This window comes from Salmo salar, chromosome 24 (assembly GCF_965601325.2).
Source record: "Salmo salar chromosome 24, fSalSal1, whole genome shotgun sequence".
NCBI lineage: Eukaryota > Metazoa > Chordata > Actinopteri > Salmoniformes > Salmonidae > Salmo > Salmo salar.
In genome coordinates, this window is record NC_138314.1 from 50,976,092 (window position 1) to 50,993,751 (window position 17,660).

The 17,660-nt window shown below is 42.7% G+C and overlaps 1 non-coding gene and 1 pseudogene across 1 annotated transcript; both read right to left on the reverse strand.

Moving 5' to 3' along the window:
* Window positions 1-16,662: 16,662 nt before the first annotated feature.
* Window positions 16,663-16,779, reverse strand: LOC123730453 (U5 spliceosomal RNA). The gene has a single exon (XR_006761897.1). It is a non-coding gene; the product is annotated as a U5 spliceosomal RNA (small nuclear RNA).
* Window positions 16,780-17,187: 408 nt separating this feature from the next.
* Window positions 17,188-17,357, reverse strand: LOC123730445 (uncharacterized; annotated as a pseudogene).
* Window positions 17,358-17,660: the final 303 nt, after the last annotated feature.

Consider the following 17,660-nt stretch of genomic DNA (forward strand, 5'->3'; position numbering starts at 1 on the left):
CACCATTTTGTTTTGTGTTCTGGTTGATTGTTTTTGATTAGGTACACCTTTAACACTTACACACATTTTACCTTCATCCATGCATTTCCATTACATCCCTCACATGCCTACATTCACACTTCACAAGTTAGTTTTCTTGTTCAAATCTAGGCCAAGAACTATGCCTCCCTCAACAGTCATATGTCGAACAACATCCCTTATTGTACAAGTAATATCCCTCCCAGAAACACTGTTCATCTGACTCAGATATGATACTCCCCATCGCTTTATTAACACGGTTAGTGAAAACCCTTGCCAAAATCTTATCAGTATTCCGTAAACTTAACCTCTATGGGACCGGCGGGACGAATTCGTCCCACCTACGTAACATCCACTGCCAGCCTGTGGCGCGATTTTCAAAATCTTCAAAATCCTATTACTTCAATTTCTCAAACATATGACTATTTTACAGCCATTTAAAGATAAGACTCTCGTTAATCTAACCACACTGTCCGATTTCAAAAAGGCTTTACAACGAAAGCAAAACATTAGATTATGTCAGCAGAGTACCAAGCCAGAAATAATCAGACACCCATTTTTCAAGCCAGCATATAATGTCACCAAAACCCAGAAGACAGCTAAATGCAGCACTCACCTTTGATGATCTTCATCAGATGACAACCCTAGGACATTATGTTATACAATACATGCATGTTTTGTTCAATCAAGTTCATATTTATATCAAAAACCAGCTTTTTACATTAGCATGTGACGTTCAGAACTAGCATACCCCCCGCAAACTTACGGGGAATTCGCTAACATTTTACTAAATTACTCACGATAAACGTTCACAAAAAGCATAACAATTATTTTAAGAATTATAGATACAGACCTCCTCTATGCACTCGATATGTCCGATTTTAAAATAGCTTTTTGGTGAAAGCACATTTTGCAATATTCTAAGTACATAGCCCAGGCATCACGGGCTCGCTATTTAGACACCCGGCAAGTTTAGCACTCACCATAATCATATTTACTATTATAAAAATGTCATTACCTTTTGTTGTCTTCGTCAGAATGCACACCCAGGACGTCTACTTCAATAACAAATGTTGGTTTGGTCCAAAATAATCCATCGTTATATCCGAATAGCGGCGTTTTGTTCGTGCGTTCCAGACACTATCCGAAATAGTAAAGAAGTGTCGCGCGCTTGGCGCAATTCCTGACAATAAAATTCAAAGTATTCCATTGCCGTACGTCGAAGCATGTCAACCGCTGTTTAAAATCAATTTTTACGTCATTTTTCTCGTAGAAAAGCGATAAAATTCCGACAGGGAATCTCCTTTTCGGCAAACAGAGGAAAAAATCCCAAAGGCGGGGGCGGTCGGGGTCACGCGCATAAGCTAGTGTCTCTTGATGGGCCACTTGAGAAAGGCGATAATGTGTTTCAGCCTGGGGCTGGAATGACGACATTCTCTTTTTTCCCGGGCTATGAGAGCCTATGGACGACGTGGGAAGTGTCACGTTAGAGCAGAGATCCTTAGTAAATGATAGAGATGGCAAAGAAGTTCCAGAAATGGTCAGACAGGCCACTTCCTGTAAAGGAATCTCTCAGGTTTTGACCTGCCATTTGAGTTCTGTTATACTCACAGACACCATTCAAACAGTTTTAGAAAATTTAGGGTGTTTTCTATCCATATGTAATAAGTATATGCATATTCTAGTTACTGAGTAGGAGTGGTAACCAGATTAAATCGGGTATGTTTTTTATCCAGCCGTGTCAATGCTGCCCCCTAGCCCTAACAGGTTAACGGCCTAAAATTTTCCAGCTTCTCCATTTGTTTTATAATATTTAACAATCTTGTGGACAATGATTCTGGAACTACCTGTGCATGTTCCATGTACACATACACGTCCAACAATACAGATGATAAAACTCACTTTTCAGCCCATCTGATCCGACTTTTTTCCCCTATTACTGGCCAAGACAGCCTCCTGTATCTCCTTTACTATTTTCTTTGTCATACATTTTTCGTTCAGCATCAGATAATTTAGCATCAATAAAACCTAAAACCTCCTCACTACAGCCTTGATCGCCACCCCCCCTCCCCCATTGCCCCCATACATGGACTCTTTTCAAAGTTGTGTACAGCAGCCTGAGCTTCCATAAAGCCTGCCACATCATAACCCTCCACCGTATCAACTTTTTCCAGCTCAATGTCAAGTCGTTTATTCAAAGATATCCGCTCCCTCTTTAAAATAAATTCCTCCATCTTGCATAGTCAACACTCAACCCTCTAAACTTCTCTTTTAGACCCTCCCACCACAATCCAATATTAACACATTTAAAATCACTCAACATTTCTCTGTTTAATACAATCGGCAATCATATCAATATATTTTTCTTCTTTTAGTAGCTCAGCATTCAAACACCGTACACCACCCCCTCTAGTAGGCACACTATGACCCAGCAGGAACCCAAGAGAGGCATAATTACATACATTTAAATCATACCTAATCTTGTGAACTTATTGCACCACATTTACAGCTGCTAAACAATAATCAATGCGGCTTTGCCTGAGACCGTTTAAAACAACCTGCCTCCTTGAGAAAGCTCTCTCACCTGGATGCATACCCCGACATGCATCACTCAATGATCCGTCATTACCCCCAGCAAGACTAGCCTAGACAGATCAGAGCACAACAATGTACTCCTTAACATGTCCATTGTAGTCAAACGAACGTTAAAATCCCCCAACCAATATACAGTTACCCACACAATGTTGCTCAAGTGACTGAAAAAACACAGCTCGGTCAATCTCATTGTTAGGTGCATAAACATTCAAAAAATGTAACACTTAAAAGCCTACCCTCACCCGTGTGCACTTCCCTAATATTCTGCACACTATCCCGCTTAATTAAAATATCAACCCGACACATCCTCTCCCTACCATTATTAAAATAAAGCAAATCCATCCACTGCTTTCTTACTCCATCCATCATACTGTCAGTCTAGTGTCTCTTTAAGGCATAAAATAACAGCCTGAAGTAGGCTTACTGTCTGTCTGGTCTAACTTTTCCATATGTCGTAGTTTCATTCACTTTTTAAGGATACCCCCCCTTTCTCTCAATTTCCGCATGAAGACATACCCTAATCTGTCTGTTGCTCAGGCCCAGAAGCAAGGATATGCATTTTCTTGGTATCATTTGAAAGGATACAGTCTGAATGTTGTGGAAATGTGAATTGAATGTAGGAGAATATAACACAATAGATCTGGTAGAAGAAAATACAAGGAAATAAACATACGTTTTCTGTTTTTTATTGTTGTTGCATCATCTTTCAACTGAACAGGAACAGCCAAACATTCAGATAGGATGCTGGGGATAATTTCGATGCAGAACATAAGAGGGCAACAGTATTTGAGAAAAGTTTCAGACACATATCTTCAGGAATGAGCGAGCTACATGACATTGAGCATGAAGTCACCCAGGTGTCCCACACAAATGTACCCAAGTGGCCGAATTGGTACAGTGATACATTTTGATGTAAATAACTATATACAAAATACAAAACATTTATTCTAACACACACATACAATTTTTTATTTATTTTTTAAATAACAAGGGTAACTATTTACACACATTCAATGTATAATGTAAAATATTGTGAAGACCCTCAGTCTGGTGCCATGGCCCATAGCAGTCTCTTTCTGCTGTAAAGCATAGAGTTACTGAGCAGGTGGTACATGTGATGGGGCATTTCCTGTGACAAAGGGCACAACGTCGCCTCCTCACTGTGCCCTTTTTGCCCTGAGGCACATTCATGCCTGCAGAGATGAATTTGGGCAGGTGAACACCACTGGTTGAAGGAGCAGAAGAGACAGAGGTAGAGGGGACAGAAGGTGCTGCAGTGGACTTGCTGTAGCCAGCAAGCTCCTGGATGAGCAGCTCCCTGAAGGCTAGCTGTGAGATGGGGGTCTTTCCACAGCTCTTGGCCATTTCCTTCTGGATGATGAAGGAATTCACCACAGCAATGTCAATGAAATGATGGGAAAAAAGTATTGTGGAGAACATTATAGTAGCCCATCAGCGCATCTGACAGGTCCACACCTCCCATGCTCTTGTTGTAGTCCTTGATAGATGCAGGAATGGGGACATTTTTTGTGGTCCATGCCCCAGTAGCGCCCTTCACACGCCTGACGACGTGATCTCCACTGAAAGACTTGTGGATACTGGAGCACATGACCACCTCTCTGGTATCCATCCACTTCACAAAGAACAGGCCATTTTGGGAAATCCATCTCATGCTACCCCGCTCAGCCCGCTTAGGCATGTCATTCACCTTGGTCTTTGGAAAGCCCACTCTGTTGGTCCGAATGGTGCCACAAGCCCACACATCCAGCCTCCTCAGGTCTGTGAACAGGGTAAGGCTTGTGTAGAAGTTGTCCACAAAAAGTTTGTAGCCCTTCCCCAGCAGTTGAAAATCTAATAATTCCATGACGGAATCATAACTGAGTCCCTTACCGGTCGCAAAACTGCTCTTCCCCTCATGAACAAAAAAATTGCACGTGTATGCACACGCAGAATCAGCCAAAACAAATAGTTTGTAACGCATGTATTGTTTTAGGCCGATTCTGGCCTTTGAGGCTAGCATCCTCTCATCGATGGAAAGGTTCTGGGCGGGCTGAAAACAGGTCTTGCAGGCCTCAACCACACTGTGGTAGAGGGGTTTTATTTTGCAGATCCTATCATACCTTGCTGTGCCTCGCTTCTTCTCGTTGTCCTCATCAACTTCTGGGTCACTGATATGAAGCGCCCGTGAGATTGTCAGAAACCTTTTGCATGACATGACAGTGGAGTGGAGGGGAAAGGCAGTTGATAGAGGGGAGCAGTTTTCCAGTAGTGTTTCAGGGTTTTCAGCTTCACAAGACCCATGTAAATGACCATTGACAGGTAACAAAAAATATCTGACATGGAAATGGGCTTCCATGCCTCTTTCTTGCCTGCCTGCTTCTTAGCACCATACTTGTTAGTGTTTAAGACAAGGGAATCAATAACTGATGAGGTGAAAAACAGCTGAAAAAGTTGCATGGGGCTGTAGTTGGAGGTCATGTCCAGCTGAGGTCCTGGTGGCCTTTTCGGTCTGAATATTGGAGGTGGTGGGCCCACATCTTCCTCCAGCACAGAGTGCCAACGACCCTCCTCCTCTCTGATTGCAGGTTTATCTTTTCCCCACCTCCGCTTCTTTGTCACAGACTTCACACCTGGCCTGGCGTGGGGTAGGTGTGGAGCCGGAGACAGCAGGGGTCCGGCTAGATGAACCAGCTCCTGTGGGGGATGGGCACCTTGTCAGTGGGGGCTCCCAATCAGAATCGGAGGGACTGTGAAATAAAGATACAGACACAGATTATATATAGAGTAGAGAACCTCAATCACTATGGTGAGGTGCTGTTCCATTCCATGTTTAGATAAAATACCTAATATATACAGACACACTCATAATGTTTAGCCATGTACTTCACACATTTCATTACTGATTATATATATGTCAAATAAAATATATATATTTTTTAATGTATTTTATATCTCCAAAACAACTCAAATTAATAATATTTCATATTATTAATTTCAAACAACGGCATGAGAGGTACTTAACAGTCCAAAATTGCATCCTCTCCATGCAAAAACATTTCTTCAAATTGAGAGTCCAAACTTGTTTCACTATCTGACTCATCTTCAAGTAACTCTGTGTCACTATCTCTATCAATTTCATCAATAATATCGTGTAGATCTGTATACCTGGACTTTGCCTTTTATTTTCCAGATTTACTCGTCATAATTCTATCGATAAAATAGCGGAAAATGATCTCGACTCAATACTGCTACGCGCAAACAATGTGGCTCCTTCAGGTAGAAATTGCAATGGTGAATGGTTGTGTTTAGCTGGTCTTCCCGGATATAACCATTAGATATTGCTGTTTACCTCAGCTCATTGTCTATCTACCAAGCTAGATTTCAAGACGATCAGTGGTCATTGGGCCGAAATACAGTCAATCAACGAAGCACTGGTCATATCATTGGCGCGCAATGAGATCATTGTTTGGTCTGTTAAAATCAGTTATTTTCGGTCAATACGTCCCGCAAAAACAACCAAGTATGGTTGTGTTACTAACAGACAGAGGATTGCAATGAAACCAACCATGACTGGATAAACGTACGTTTAGTGTGAGTAATTACATCGAATGTTTCGTTGAAGGAGATGGAATTGATGACACTAGCCGTTTACAAAATGTTTCATGTTATGCTATAAAAATAGATTTTATTGAACAAAACGACCATTTATTGTGAAGATTGGGCCTTTTGTATTGCCAAAAAAAGAAGATCTTCAAAGGTAATTGAATATTTTATTGCTATTTCTGACTTTAGTGACGCTAATGCTTGTGTGTGCGGGACGCTGTCGTCAGATTATTATAATGTATGCTTTCGCCGTAAAGCCTTTTTGAAATCTCACACAGCGGCTGGATTAACAAGATGTTAAGCTTTTAAATGATGTAAGATACATGTATTTACAAGAATGTTTAATATTACGAATGGTGTATTTAGAATTTTTGCTCTCTGCTATTTCACCGGATGTTAGGCAGGTGGGACGCTACGGTCCCACGTAGCCCAAAGAAGTTAATATTGACAGATAACGCTCACCATGAGTAGAAGTATGATGTTTATTGTTTCCATCATCAAGACCCAGTCTTTTTCTTCTTCTTGATCTTGACCAGTGTCCTTTCCTTCGCTTCTTTCCTCACTCTTTGGACTTCATCTGAGGGCACGTCACGCACAGAGTCCTTCCTCTTCGAGGATTCACCCTTCACCTCAATTTTCAGGATTAGTGTCAGATATAAAACCTTCATGATCAGCACACCCTGCAGCTTCAGACGGATCCTTGGCCGACACTCCTCCTCCACCCTCAGGCTCCTTTCCATCTTCGACGACGCCGTCCAACAACTCTCCGTCCATGCTATACCCGATTCCATCTGCCAAAATAGATTCATCTCCTTCACCATCCTGGCCTCCTTTTTCTCCCTCCCATCCTCTCCTCCGTCACACTCTCTTCTACCACCTCCTCCTGTTGTTCCATGTCAACACCGTCTGTTGGCCCAGTACACGTGCAGTGGATGCCGCTCTCACCACAGCCATTGCAAGGTCTTCCCGCTTTCGTGGCGCACTCTTGCATAATGCCCTTATATTCTGCATCGCCGGCATAAAAAAATCATGGCAGTTCCGGACTACGTGGCCAGGCTGAATACAAATTCGGCACACTTTAACTTGCCTGTCGTGTATCACACGGAAGTATTCAGGCCCCTCCAACATCTCGAACTTTGCAGAATACGGTAGTGAGCGCATCACGTCTGTGAACCGGACCTTGCAGAATCTTGTGACATCCGCGATCTCTGTTACCAGCCATAATCTCCTCTAAATCAGAAACCGCCGACACACCCCATACTTCTAATTTGGCAACAATAGCATCATCGCTAATATACACGGATAAATTCATGAAGGACGCCACCAGTTCATCCGTGTACGGTACGCCATTACCGTACACGATTTGATTTTCAGTCCATCCATCAGTCACTCCTTCCCATGGACATGCAACATCGTTATCTCGTACTCCTGATCCCCTTTGCATCTGCACCCTGTCACCGCCTCCTTAATCCCTCGCAGCAATTCCATCGTTAGTTTATGATTCCCAGTGATATCCACAGCCACAGTACAAGCCCTATCATAGAACTTTTCCCTCAACGGTGGATTATTCTCTCTGCAGTCTTTCAGTTTCCTCGTTATGGTCGTAGAAGCCATTGTAATTCGTCCGGTTGCACAAAGAGACCTTTCCCCCAACACCATAAGCTGGTGAAACTCAACTAATAATTAACCCCTGTGCGGACGGATCCAGCGAAAAATCCTATCGCTATTAGCATAACATTTAATATATTTTTTTTTTTCAATTTTTTTTTTCAAATTATAGCGTTTTATAGATACACCTCTCCTGAATCGAACCACGTTGTCCGATTTCAAAAAGGCTTTACAGCAAAAGCAAAACATTAGATTATGTTAGAGGAGTATATCGTAAAAGTAGCCACATAGCCATTTTCCGACCAACCACATGCATCACAAATAACCAAAACACAGCTAAATGCAGCACTAACCTTTGACAATCTTTATCAGATGACACACCTAGGACATCATGTTACACAATACATGCATTCTTTTGTTCGATAAAGTTCATATTTATATATCAAAACAGCATTTTACATCGGTGCGTAACGTTCACTAACTATTTTCCCTCAAATGCATCCGATGAAACAGCGCTACAATTTACTAAATTACTATTCGAAAACATTTTTAAAATGTAATATTGTCATTCTAAGATTTATAGATGAATATCTCTTGAAAGCACCTGTAATGCCAGATTTAAAAATAACTTTACTGGGTAATCACACTTAGCTTGTTGTTGTTAGCGCGTTCTGAAGCCTGCACCAAAAGTTCCGACGTGCGCGGGGCTACTCTTTCAACAAAATGCTTTTTTTTCTTATTTAGGTTCGTTCAAACATGTCAAACGTTGTATAACCTCTCTAGGGTCGGCGGGACGAAATCGTCCCACCTACGCAACAGCCAGTCGAATCCTGTGGCGTGTTATTCAAATACCTTAGAAATGCTATTACTTCAATTTCTCAAACATATGACTATTTTACACCATTTTAAAGACAAGACTCTCGTTAATCTAACGGGGCAGTATTTTCACGACCAGATAAAAAACATACCCAATTTAATCTGGTTACTACTCCTGCCCAGAAATGAGAATATGCATATAATTAGTAGATTTGGATAGAAACCACTCTAAAGTTTCTAAAACTGTTTGAATGGTGTCTGTGAGTATAACAGAACTCATATGGCAGGCCAAAACCTGAGAAGATTCCATACAGGAAGTGCCCTGTCTGACAATTTATTGTCCTTCTGTAGCCTCTCATCGAAAATACAGCATCTGTGCTGTAACGTGACATTTTCTAAGGCTTCCATTGGCTCTCAGAAGGCACCAGAAAGTGGAATGAGAGCTCTGCAGTCTCTGGGCTAAGTACAGCAGCTCTGTTTGTTACTGGCCTGCCTGGGGACACTGGAGATGTGCGTCCACGAGACTACTCCATTTTGTTCTTTCAGTCTTTGAATGAATACAGCATTGTCCGGTTGGAATATTATCGCTATTTTACGAGAAAAATACCATAAAAATTGATTTTAAACAGCGTTTGACATGCTTCTAAGTACGGTAATGGAACATTTTGAATTTTTTTGTCTCGAAATACGCTTGCGCGTTACCCTTTGGATAGTGACCTGAACACACAAACAAAACGGAGGTATTTGCACATAACTATGGATTATTTGGAACAAAAACAACATTTGTTGTGGAAGTAGAAGTCCTGGGAGTGCATTCTGACGAAGAACAGCAATGGTAATCCAATTTTTCTAATAGTAATTCTGAGTTTAGTGAGCGCCAAACTTGGCGGGTGTCAAATTAGCTAGCCGTGATGGCTGAGCTATGTACTCAGAATATTGCAAAATGTGCTTTCGCTGAAAAGCTATTTTAAAATCTGACACAGCGATTGCATAAAGGAGTTCTGTATCTATAATTCTTAAAATAATTATTGATTTTGTCAACGTTTATCATGAGTAATTTAGTTAATTCACTGGAAGTCTTCGGTGGGAATACAATTTCTGAACATCACATGCCAATGTAAAAAGCCGTTTTTTGATATAAATATGAACTTGATTGAACAAAACATGCATGTATTGTATAACAATGTCCTAGGAGTGTCATCTGAAGATCATCAAAGGTTAGTGCTGCATTTAGCTGTGTTTTGGGTTTTTGTGACACATATGCTTGCTTTGAAAATGGCTGTGTGATTATTTTTGGGAGGGTACTCTCCTAACATAATCTAATGTTTTGCTTTCGCTGTAAAGCCTTTTTGAAATCGGACAATGTGGTTAGATTAACGAGTCTTATCTTTCAAATGGTGTAAAATAGTCGTATGTTTGAAATATTGAAATTATAGCATTTTTGAGGTTTTGTATTTCGCGCCACACTCTTCCACTGGCTGTTGAATAGAGTGGGACGCTAACGTCCCACCTAGCCCATAGAAGTTAAAGTACCCCCCATCACCAACTGCCTATTTGTGACACACAGGGGCGTCAGACAGTCCACCATCTCCCTCCTGTCTGCCGCCACCTGTGGTCCGTACACCCAAACTAATCTATACCTACAATCTCTTAACCTCTTAGGGCTAGGGGGCAGTATTTACACGGCCGGATAAAAAACGTACCCGATTTAATCTGGTTACTACTCCTACCCAGTAACTAGAATATGCATATACTTATTAGATATGGATAGAACACACCCTAAAGTTTCTAAAACTGTTTGAATGGTGTCTGTGAGTACAACAGAACTCATATGGCAGGCAAAAACCTGAGATTCCTTTACAGGAAGTGGCCTGTCTGACCATTTATTGGCTTTCTTTGACATCTCTTTCCAAAACAAAGGATCTCTGCGGTAACGTGACACTTCCCACGGCTCCCATAGGCTCTCAGAGCCCGGGAAAAAGCTGAATGTCGTCATTCCAGCCCCAGGCTGAAACACATTATCGCCTTTGTCAAGTGGCCGATCAGGGGACAGTGGGCTTAGGCGCGTGCACTGGTCGCCCCCGTCTTTCTTTTTTTTCCTCTATTTACCGAAACGCAGATTCCCGGTCTGAATATTATCGCTTTTTTACGAGATAAATTGCATAAAAATTGATTTTAAACAGCGGTTGACATGCTTCGAAGTACGGTAATGGAATATTTCGAATTTTTTTGTCACGAAATGCGCCATGCTCGTAAGCCTGATTTACCATTTCGGATAGTTTCTTGAACGCACGAACAAAACGCCGCTGTTTGGATATAACGATGGATTATTTGGGACCAAACCAACATTTGTTATTGAAGTAGAAGTCCTGGGAGTGCATTCTGACGAAGAACATCAAAGGTAATCAAACTTTTGTAATAGTAAATCTGATTTTGGTGAAGGCTAAACTTGCTGGGTGTCTAAATAGCTAGCCCGTGATGGCTGGGCTATGTACATATCGAGTGCATAGAGGAGTTCTGTATCTATAATTGTTATGCTTTTTGTGAACGTTTATCGTGAGTAATTTAGTAAATTGTTAGTAAATTCCCCGGAAGTTTGCGGGGGTATGCTAGTTCTGAACGTCACATGCTAATGTAAAAAGCTGGTTTTTGATATAAATATGAACTTGATTGAACAAAACATGCATGTATTGTATAACATAATGTCCTAGGGTTGTCATCTGATGAAGATCATCAAAGGTTAGTGCTACATTTAGCTGTGGTTTGGGTTTATGTGACATTATATGCTAGCTTGAAAAATGGGTGTCTGATGATTTCTGGCTGGGTACTCTGCTGACATAATCTAATGTTTTGCTTTCGTTGTAAAGCCTTTTTGAAATCGGACAGTGTGGTTAGATAAAGGAGAGTCTTGTCTTTAAAATGGTGTAAAATAGTCATATGTTTGAGAAATTGAAGTAATAGCATTTCTAAGGTATTTGAATATCGCGCCACGGGATTAGACTGGCTGTTGCGTAGGTGGGACGATTTGGTGCCACCTACCCTAGAGAGGTTAATGTGACATCCACCCCCAAAACCCTCCCCTGCATAACAACAAAAGTATCCTCAACCTTTACCTCCCTATTCCCAAACAAAATCCCTACCCCCTAAGAGTGGACCCCCTGTCGTGTCTTTGGGTTACCATTAAACTGAAGATATGTTTATCAATTAGCTCCCTGTAATTATTATCACGCGATTAAACTGATTAATCGTTTAATTGTAATTAACTAGGAGATCGGGGCTCCAAGGAGAATATTCAGATTACAAAGCTATAATTTTCCTAATATAACTTTCCTTTACTATAATATTATATTCTATTATAGTATAGGTCGATTATCTTCTAGTTTAAATGGTGTATTTACCTCTAGTCCAGTCTCATTCCAAAACGTCGTAAATTGTTGTATCTGCACGTACCCAGTCTTTACTAAAATCATCCATACATCAATTGTCTTAAAATCATTTATTTACTACACTAAGTAATTAACAGAAAAACATACAAACAGTAATTATCGTCAGAAAGGATTGGTATCGGAATGTGCCCTACTGGCTAAACAGGCAGGTCGGCCTGTTGAACAATGGATCATAAAAGGTCGGCTGAGAAGTTACACAGGGTTCATTAATATTAACAATTGACAATTGAAGGCTCACTCATTCGGGAACAATTGCAATCAATATATATTTACGCTCAGTGTGTCGTTCTGATTCTTGTTGGAGAGTAGTTCTGTTGGGGAGTTTTGTCCGCGTTCTCCCTCTCTCGGTTAGAATGGATCTTTCAGAGCGACATTCATTAATGTCGTCATAGAATGGTTGTTTCGTTGGTCTTCGCGTTCGATGATATAATTTACTTAGCTGCAGACTAATAATTAATATCAAAGACTTGTTCTTATTCTGTCGGTATCAATAGTCTAAAAGTTAACCACGTGGTATGGTTCACTTTCAGTAGAGGAATTAGATGGTAGAACCTATGTGGCCACGGAGTGTAGGCCTGGTCTAAAGAAATGTAAATCCGGGGGTGTTTCATAGTGCCCATAGAACAGCTTGTCAAATGACGCCTGGTCCTGTATGGGTCCCTGGGGGCGTGCCTATGACTGAGTTAGAATTGTATTTCTGTAACCAAATCTATCACATTACATCAGTACATAGCATCTCAATGTCTTACAAAAGCTTTATCCTTATTAATACATTCCATACACCCATATGATGCAAGTCTTAAACTGAGTCTATTATATAAACAGTTTTATGGTACTATGGCTATATTGTCTCTTCTGAGTATCACAAAATGGTACCAAGCGGATCAGTTCGTAGCTGGATTCTTCACCAATCTTCCATACCTTCTCCAGAACACAAAATGTCGCTTGGCTTTCCAATTCTATGAGTTGGAAGAATTTCCTGTGTCTCTCTATGGGCCATGTGGCCAGAGACTCTCCTGGAATTTTAGAGTTTTTACAACCCTTTACACACAGGGTGGATTGTGTGCAAAAGGGAGGGGTCAACTGTCCTCCCTGTACCAAAAGAGGCCAACGTCATGACACCCCCTATACCCCAAACTGATTCCCCCTTATCCCACTCCCTGTTAAACATCACAACATCCCCCCATCCCTTAGGTGAACCTCCTGTAAAAAACAAAAATCAAAACCCACACCCTCTAAATAACTAAAAACCGCCCTTCTTTTTACCCTATCCTTCAACCCCCTTACATTTACACTAACAAAAGTGATTGTATCCATAAGGAACAAATAATATTATTCTACTAACAAAACAGGAGGCTCACCCGATGCTCCCCTGCTCCATCTCCTCCGACAGAGGTGCAAAAATGCTCCCCCCGTCTGACGAATACAGGTCGTCTTCAGGAAAAGCCGCCTGCTCGCCACCCACTAGGCTCTCCATACTTTCCCCTGCCCATGACGCCGGGATTGGGTTGGGGACGCAGTCCTCCGGTTTCCCAGAAAACCCCTGTGACCTCTCTTCCCCCAGGGGCATAGACAGAGTGGAGATCGTACTGTTAATATCCCCTAGTGGCAGAGGGAGAGAAGAGTCGTGCAAGAACAGGGGGGCCACCTCAGCGTCACTTAATTTAACCCCCAACACTCGCTTGCCCGCCCCTTCCCCTAAGCCCCCCACCCCACTCGGCCTCTCACCCTTCCGCTTCACCCTTTTCTTCTTTCCTTCATAGGTGTCTGGCTTCAGCTCTATGATTGTCCCCTTGCCTGATGGCTCCTCCCCATCCTGCCCAGGTGGGAGCAACATAATGGAGGCAGTGGCCTCATCCCTTGCCCTTGATCCCAAGGCCGGCAGATTCTCCATCTCTACTAGGGCCCCGAGCCCTCCACCTCATCCAGTGAAGACCCCAGCTCCTCCGTTCTGCCCTCAAGGTCATCCGGCTTCCGGATAGCGGACTCCTCCCTTCCTTCTTCTGGCGGACCTGGTGCCAACTCCTTCCTGTTCCTGGCACGTGGAGTGGGCGTTGGTGAGGACGGTCTCTCCTGCTCCTTCCTCTCTGAGTCCTTCTCCCTAGACCCAGGGTACATTCGCTCCCGTTGCTCCCCCGCAGATTCTTCTCCTTCCTTCCTCCCCTCTGCATATGACTGCCGACGGGACGGGCAGTCTCGGAACAGGTGCAGCCTACTACCACACCCGTGGCACTCCTTCGGCTCCCTACAGTCCTTTGCCTCATGCTCCCCCGATTTGCAAAAACTGCATTTCCCCGTACTGCAGGCAGCCGTGACGTGTCCATACTCCCTACACTTCTTACAAAAAGGGGGTTGACGTGTGTAGAAAAGCATCCCCCTGTCTGAGCCCAGTGGAAAGACCGCCGGGCTATGGAGGAATCTGTCAACCTCCTTTATCTGGCCTCAGCAGTACCTGGAACTGGCGGCGGCCATTCCAGAATCCCAAGGAGTCCTTCATGTACCTTGCCCCCGACGTTACATCACAATACCGGCCCAGGAACGCTCCTATGGCAATGTCCGCCACGTGAGGATTGTACATGTGTACATTGATCGTCCTAAAGTTAGTCTTTGCCAGGCACATGATCTGCCTTCCGTCTGCACTGGGTCTGAAGTTCAAATGTATGCAGATGATACAGTGATATATGTGCATGCAAAGAGCAAACAACAAGCTGCACAAGAACTCACTACTGTAATGGTCCAGGTTACAAAGTGGCTCAGTGACTCGTGTTTGCATCTCAATGTGAAAAAAACAGTTTGCATGTTCTTCACAAAGAGGGCAACAGATGCTACTGAGCCAGATGTCTATGTGTCAGGGGAGAAGCTCCAGGTGGTATCTGATTTTAAGTACCTTGGAATCATACTTGATTCCAACCTCTTTTAAAAAGCATGTGAAAAAGGTAATTCAAATAACCAAATTCAACCTAGCTAATTTCCGATTTATACGAAATTGTTTGACCACAGAGGTAGCAAAACTGTATTTCAAATCGATGATACTCCCCCACTTAACATACTGCTTGACTAGTTGGACCCAAGCTTGCTATACAACATTAAAACCTATTCAGTCTGTCTACAAACAGGCTCTCAAAGTGCTCGATAGAAAGCCCAATAGCCATCATCACTGTTACATCCTCAGAAAGCATGAGCTCCTGAGTTGGGAAAATCTTGTGCAATACACTGACGCATGTCTTGTATTCAAGATCCTAAATTGCCTGGCTCCCCCTCCACTCAGTATTTTTGTAAAACAGAAAACCCAAACATATGGCAGCAGATCCACAAGGTCTGCCATGAGAGGTGACTGTATAGTTCCCTTAAGGAAAAGCACCTTTAGTAAATCTGCTTTCTCTGTGAGAGCTTCCCATGTCTGGAATACACTGCCATCAGACACACATAACTGCACCACATATCACACTTTCACAAAATACATGAAGACATGGCTAAAGGTCAATCAGACTTGTGAACATAATCCCTAGCTGTGTATTGCCGCTTTCCATGTTGTCTGTTGTCTGTAGCTTGTGAGGTGTGGAAACACTTTGTTGTTTTTATGGATTTTGTCTTGTTGCTTTTTGTTCTATGTTGCTCTGTCTGTATGCTACATCTTGCTTGTCCTATGTTGCTCTGTCTGTATGCTATATGTTACTCTGCGTGTGCTCACTGTTCAATGATTGTCTATATTGTAATTGTTTTTAATAACCTGCCCAGGGACTGCGGTTGAAAATTAGCCGGCTGGCTAAAACCGGCACTTTTACTGAAACGTTGATTAATGTGCACTGTCCCTGTAAAAATAAAATAAACTCAAACTCAAACATTATGTCAAAGAATGACAAAGGCCTCTACCCCACCGCCGCTTTTGCTCTGTCCATCACCACATCACACATACCTTCTGTGTAAAGAGTTATGTCTTATGCCTCCTCCATAGCGTTGCCCCGGAGACACATCACCTCTGGGATTCTCCCAAATGCACGGTTCTCCCAAATGTATCTCTTGGCATTCGTACTTCTTCCTTCTTCCAGGCAAACCGAATAGTGTTCTTCAGTCCAGTCCTAGGGACCGACCCAGCGCTGCTATTAGTGGCCATATCCTCATGGAAAAATGGCCGTAAATCCACGTTCTCACCGCAACAAATAGAACTGGATTCTCTCTTATGCCCTCCGGCCTTCGGCTTTTGACCCAGCGAGCTTGATCTGAGCCAAAGGGACAAGAAGCGATAACCCACAAATTGACCCCTGCACCGCCGGGCCTCGGCAGACCTCAGCGGTTTGGCAAAAGTTGGCTCCTCCCCACCCAACGCTTCCCTGGTGACAGGCGGGTGTTTTTTTTTTAAAGTCGCTAATGCGTCTTTAAGTCACTAGCTCTTTAAGCCTAGTGCGACTATTTGTTCAAAGCCCGGCAAATATGCCAGTCGTCGTCGGGCTTGAACTCAATTGGCCGAGCGACTACTTTGAGTGGAAAAATACGCCGGTCAGCCGGCTTCAAGTCAAACGCCTGAGCAAAAAGTCTGGGTGTCATCTCTGTCAATTTCTCTTGAAACAAGATACCGGGCTCTGCCAGAAGCAAAGCCCTTCCAAAAACACGTTGAACTCATAAGTGTTTCTCTCCACAGAAGTCTTTAGTAAAAGGCGAAAGGCTTGTGCCTAATGAAGAGAAACCAGAGTTGTATGGAAGTCAGAGGTCGGGGCCCGAGACACACACTGTGCACTATAGGCCGGGTTCCCGCTGGTGGTCCCCGAACCTTCCAAGTTTGAGGGCTGTAGGTAAAAAGTCACAGACAGACAGAAAGATACAGACAGACAGAGACAGACAGACAAACAATCCTGGTGAAGTGATTGTATTTTTTGGGGGGTCAAAAACACAGACACACACAGAGACACACACACACACACACAATCCTGGCCAATGTTTTTTTTTTTTTTAAGTAAAATGGAGGGAAAACGGGGGACCCCATGAAGGGCGCTTCGCCCTTCTTTCAGTTTGGATGTTTCTTCTTTTTTCTTTCCTTCTCTTCTCTTCTTCTGCTAGCTGTTTACATACCTTTGTGTATTTTTTTCCCTTGACAATGGGAGAAAAGTGTTGCACCGTTCCCGGAGGTACTGCAATACCGGGTCGATGCGTGGAGCGGACGGAGCAAGCCCCATTTCCAACTCCCTGTTCAAAAAATCCATTTAATATGTAGTCCCCCGATGGGGGACGTATCAGATATTAAACTGATAAGAACAGATGATGATTCAAAGCTTTTATTCTAACTTTTCAAACATTTACACAGTGAACAATTCACGTCTTTTAACCTTTTAGATGCCCATATCCAAACAAAACTTGTAACAAAAAACAACCCATCGATTTTTCAAAAACCCTGAAACCCTTTCTCTCTGGGAAGAGATGGGCAACCAACACCCTCCCCCAATCTTTTCCAGGGGGCTGCAGCAAAAAAATCAAAAAATGTAATTAAAATAAAATATAAACACAAGCCATCAATAAACATAAGCAATCCAAAACCCCAAAAACCTGCCAACCTACATTCTAAACCTTAACTACCTGACC